Below are 6,078 nucleotides of genomic sequence, written 5' to 3'. Positions count from 1 at the left end.
GTACCCTTATTGTTGCAAAGTTAAAAAGTTTCCAGTTGGCCATCAGGTGAAAATTTATGTGGGGGAAGAATGCCCCGATATTTATTCTTTTGAAGGGCTTGTCAAAGCAACAATACTTCCACTGAGAGATCTGAACCATCCTGTGTTACCTTATCGAACCAATTCAAAATTAACTTTCCCTCTATGTAGAACGTGTGCCGATGAAATAAACCAGGCGGAATGTAACCATACTGCTAGGGAAAGAGCTATAACTGGAGCCTGGGTTGTGGATGAAGTTCAGAAGGCAGTTCAAAAGAAATACAAAATTTTAGAATTACATGAGGTATGGGAATATAATGTTGAACAATATGATCCTGCAAAAAAATCAGGTGGTGTTTTTGCAGAGTACATCAATACATTTCTCAAAGCAAAAGTTGAAGCAAGCGGCTGGCCATTGTGGTGTATTGATGAAGAATCCAAAAAAAAAAATACATAGCTGACTATTTTGAAAAGGAGGGTGTGTTGTTGGATGAAAACAGAATATGTGCTAATCCTGGATTACGAAGCTTAGCAAAACTTATGCTGAATTCATTTTGGGGTAAATTTGGACAGAGAGAAAACCTTGGTCAAGTTAGTATTATCAACAATCCTAAGGATTTTTTCGATAAACTAGAAAATCCCAATGTTGAAGTACATCAAGTTATACCTATAAATGAAGATATGTTGATAGTTCACTGGCAATATCTCGAAGAATCTGCACATCCATTATCGACTGTAAATGTAGTTATTGCAGCATACACAACCCATGCACGATTAGAGCTTTATGAATATTTGGATACATTAGGCGAAAATGTATTGTACTATGATACCGATAGTGTTATTTATATTCAAAGGCCAGGTGATGTTGATCTTCCTGTTGGAGACTACACAGGGGAGTTGACAAATGAACTAGAACTCTATGGGGAAAATGCTTATATCAGAGCATTTTCATCCAGTGGGCCGAAAAGTTATGCATTTGAGGTAGTAAATCCAGACAATACTAATGTTACTACTGTTTGCAAGGTGAAAGGCATATGTCTAAACCATAAAAACAGCAGCACAATCAATTTCGAATCACTCACCAATGCTATTCTCAACAACACCTCCTCTTTAACTTTACTCAACTCGAACAAAATCGTACGCACAAAAACACATTCCGTTGTTAGTAAGCCGGAAATAAGGGTTTTTCAGGTGGTATATACCAAAAGAAAAAGATGTGCATGAAGTTTCGAGACTTTACCATATGGATTCAAACAACAGAAAACAGAATGAGTTAATTTTGTAATGCAGTGGAATATATATTTATTAGATTAAGTTAATGCTATCCTTAGTAATAGTATATCTGTGATTTGGTCAACATACAAACTGGATACCAAAAGAAATCTCATATTATATGCAAATGTTAAAGCTTTTCATTACCAAATCTGTTACTTAGTAAAAAATAAAGTGAAAACCATTAATTTGAAACCATTTGCTGTCATTGAAATATAATTATGCAGCCGCTATAATTTTTTGCTTATTATCAGTGCAAATCTGATATTATGTTGTGCACTTTAATGATGGAATGAGTGACTAGTTGACAAGTTGGTTCTTCGGTGCAACGTTGTATGGTACAAACGGCTTTGTGCCTCTCACCAACTTAAAAAAAAGAGGCCCCCACAGATGGTAGCCACGTTGATGCCGTTGTGGGGCTTTCTACAAAAAGCTACTTGTACCAAGCCCAAAAACTTATTTTGAGATGGCGAGTAAAAACTTTTCATGCCTGTTGACCTTTAGTTTCCTCAACACACATACCCAGTTGTAATCGAACCCTCGACCCCCTTGGTTTCAAAACACATCTCTTTGTGCATAATGGCTAATCGAGACTGGTAACGCATTTTTTTAAAAATTCGATACTATTATTTATTTTTGGTTTTAAAACATAGCATACATTAGTGGTAAAGTCTTTGCATTGTAATCAAAAGGTTCCAGGTTCGATATTCGTTGAAACAGCTTTATGCATTACGGTTAATCGGGACTGCGTTAAAAACGCCAACATTAGCCCCTAGTGAAACTCGAACCCTCGACCCCCCTTGGTTGCAAAACTCCAAAAATCACCCCATTTTCTATTTGTGTATCAAAAATAATCGGGGATAGTAACTCACTTTTTAAACAAATCAATGTTATTCTGCAAATTTGCCAGCATTGGAACCCAAAACCTTTTGAATACTAAACAACAATATCAGCTATTTTGTTTTGCTTTTTGAATATCTGTTCGTGCTAATCGGGACTGATAACACACTTCTTTTTTATTTAAACAGAAAATCATTATTAGGCACTTGGACAACAATTTCTATGTATATCTCCAACATGTCCAAATGCCACAAAGGGGGAGGACGTGCTCGCCAAAATGCAATAAATGGGAACTAATTCTGTAAACTAAAAAAAATATATAACTAGGAACTCGAACCTGGAACCTTTCGAATACTAAACACCAGTCACAGCCATTTTGTTTTGATTTTTAATATCTGTTCCTGCATAAATACTAATGGGGACTCAACACACTTCTTTTTTTTTATTTTAAAAACATCATTATCAGCCAATTTGACATTGTGAATCGAACCCGGGGACCTTTTCATTACAGCATAAACATCCTATTTCCAATTAGTTCATTTTCTATTTGTGCACAAAAAGCTAATCGGAACTTTTAAACAAATACAATTGAATATCCAATTTTCACCAACATTGGGAATCGAACCCTCAACCACTTGGTTAAAACATCTCGCGGAATAAAAAACACCCCCCGCGCCGCGCCGCCCCGCTCCGCCCCCGCGCCGCGCCCCGTCGCCCCAGCTAAACACAAAACGCGGCCGCCATATTGATTTTATTCAAATACTATTTATGCACAGATGGACTAATCGGGACCTATAATGGCGGGACAAAACAATTGGCCTCATTTAACTACCTAGAAAACCGAACCCGCGACTTCTTCATTACCAGGCGACAACATTAACCACTAACCCAAGGCCGCCATATTGATTTTATTCAAACACTATTTATGCACAGATGGACTAATCGGGGACCTATAATGGCGGGACTAAACAATTGGCCTAATTTAACTACCTAGAGAATCGAACCCGCGACCTCTTCATTGCCAGGTGACAACATTAACCACTAACCCAACTCGATTTTCGAACTCAACCATTTTGTTGCCTTTATTTACACACAGGCTAATCGAGACCATTCAATATTGACATCGTAGCCTTGTAATCAAGGGGTCCCAGGTTCGATACTCGGTGGAAGCACATAGTGGTCCGAATCACCACTTTTCAACTGTAGCTCCAATCCTGATTAGTTTTGCGTGCATAAAACGGACTTAAAAAACTAACTCAATCTATCAATCAATCAATATTGACTCTACCAGGAATCGAACCCTCGACGCCTTTTGTTTTACAGAGCAATAACCTTAGCCGCTAAGCTTTCGGGGTACAGCACCTTCGGCGCCATCTTTAAATCATTTCTTCATGTCTTTGCATCATACGCAATGGTTGCGCGCGCATTTCCTCCACAGACACACACACACACAAACATACGCACGTGTTAGGTTAGCATACATCAATAAACAACGTGACAAATCCATTGACCCCCTCCCCCACCGCTTCCGATGTCTTCAACGTGATCAGACACGTTCTGCTGACTCAACAATAAAACCGCTCGTACCCCGCTACAACAGGATGTAACATAACACCAGTCGCATCGAATTTTTGCTGACGCGTAGGAACGAAGTGCTGTCATTCTACTCGCGTCTCTTGCATACACACAGTGCGAATTAAGCTTTTTGCTTTTTTAGGGGGGGATGCCCACTCAGTGGCGTATTTGTGATTTTATTTCAGGAGATAGTTTTTTTTGGGGGGGTGCAAAATTGTATATGTTACCAGTCAGTAAAGTAAACTATTTCCTTGTGGTTCTATGTACCTTGTAACATTGGTTCTAACCTATAGGTCATTAATCCAATGATAACATTTACACGTAATTTACGTAGAAAAACCGTAGGCTATTTACATTCTAAGAAAACCGAAACTCACACAAAAAGAGCTATCGAACTAGGAAAACTTGACGAAATTTCTAGTGCCAAAGTCAAACGTAGTCCATATAACCTACTTAACAAGTTTCTTCCGAACACTTTAATAGCTACTTGTAAAATATCAGCACTATATCCTGAAAACTTAAGTGGAAAACAGCCTGCTTGAATAAGATGAACTATCTGTTGTCCCGGCTCGGCGAGGTTGGTTAGTTGAAGAATGGTGTCCTCCTTTAATCCACAAGGCAGCATCCTTTTCGGCAGGCCCGTAGCCAGGCAGGGGCCACGGGGGGCTGAGCCCCCTGGAACTGCCGTCAGCCTCCCCTGGCACTGCCATCAGCCCCCTTTACATTAGGTAAACTATTTTGCATAATTTGTTTGCATTGAAAAGTGAAAATGTAGACAACTGACAACTTTAAGGATAAATCCACTGAATATGAACAGTATCTATTACATTCGCTCATTTTGTTTATGAGCAGAAGTAGCTGCAAGTATTTAGAATATTCTCTAGACTTCAGAAAGTTCTTTCATAGGGGAGCTTCTTTATCTGTACCTTCACTGTCCCTGTTGCAACCTCCCGTTTAGACAGAAATCTGTGACTTTGATGTCATCATGCAAGTTCCCTCCGTACCTGTGTCAAGGGTCAACAACAGTTCCCAATTTTTGGGAAGGAAGGGGAGTTTAATTGCTTCGGCTGGGGGTGGGATATACTGTAGGCACTTTGATTAAATATTTTGCGTTTTTTGTGTGTGATATACATATCTGTATCATCTAAAATAGTATGGGATATGTAAGGGATAATTTCAGTATCAGTCAATTAACACTTCAATAGGTGTTTCAAAAGATGTAGAAAAATGTAGTATTTGTATAATAACATAATTTACCTTCATTTAATATTTTTTGTTTAAAAATGGACTTGGTTTACAAAGCCCCCCCTGATAATTCATGAGCCCCCCCCCCCCCCGTAGATCAATTCTAGCTACGGGCCTGCTTTTCGGCATAGAAATCTTTGATGATTGGACTATTAATGGACACGAATGATTTTTCAATTGCATTTGTTACATAGTTAATTGCATGCTTTGAATTCAATTTTCTTTGAGGGGGATAAAATCATCCCTGGCAGTGGCAGGGGTAAAGGTAATTTTCCTTTGACGGGGATGAAATTTTTCGTGAGGGGAAATCGCCGGCTTTCACCCCTCCCTCCCGTTAATTCGGGAGTTCAGTTTGACTGAATTTTCTGTGAGGCAACCGAGCAGGGTATAAAACCGACAAGGAAGACTCGTCTCTGAAGTCAGCAAGAAAGCATTGAAGAGTAATTTTCAGCACGTGATGGAACTATAGTTCCTTTGAACGAAAGAATAATCACCATTGTGAATTGATCCGTCTAATTCATTGCAATGATGCTTCCAAACGAATCGCATCGTTCACAGCACATCATGACCTGAAGCTGTGATTCTAGTTGACCCAGTATTGCCTACGAAGCTTCAAAGCCAAGAGGGCAGTGTGTGTTTCCTGCGATCACTGAGAGGCTACAGAGGAGTACTACAGCATGACGAATTTATTAGCAGTCGGTCTTTTAAAACTTCAAGGTAAGGGTTATGAGTACCTCTCAGAGCATTTGTCTTTAATGCAATAAACCAATAAGTAGCATAATAATTTCTCAGGAACATGTATTGCGTCCTCTGTCTCTCTTCTGAATTCTTTTTCCGTGGTTAGTGAGAAAATTGTGCGTTTCTGGTAAAAGACACGGACTTTTCATTAGCTATACAGATTGTACATTCAATGCATTCTTATTAACATTTCGTGGATGAACTTGAATCCCCCTAGCGTTCCCAAACCTGAGTTGAACAATTCCGGGACAAGGACAACCCCTCCCCTCCCAAATCTTAGGAGTATTTAAAAAAAAAAGTCCGAATGCATTTTTAAGCTATTTTAATAATCTGATACTGATACTTACAAAAAATGCAGGGACAGCGATGCTTCGGTTGCATGTTGCATCA

Source organism: Lepisma saccharinum, chromosome 16 (assembly GCF_977018435.1).
Source record: "Lepisma saccharinum chromosome 16, izLepSacc3.1, whole genome shotgun sequence".
NCBI classification, from domain to species: Eukaryota; Metazoa; Arthropoda; class Insecta; order Zygentoma; family Lepismatidae; genus Lepisma; species Lepisma saccharinum.
This window is presented reverse-complemented; position numbering follows the sequence as displayed.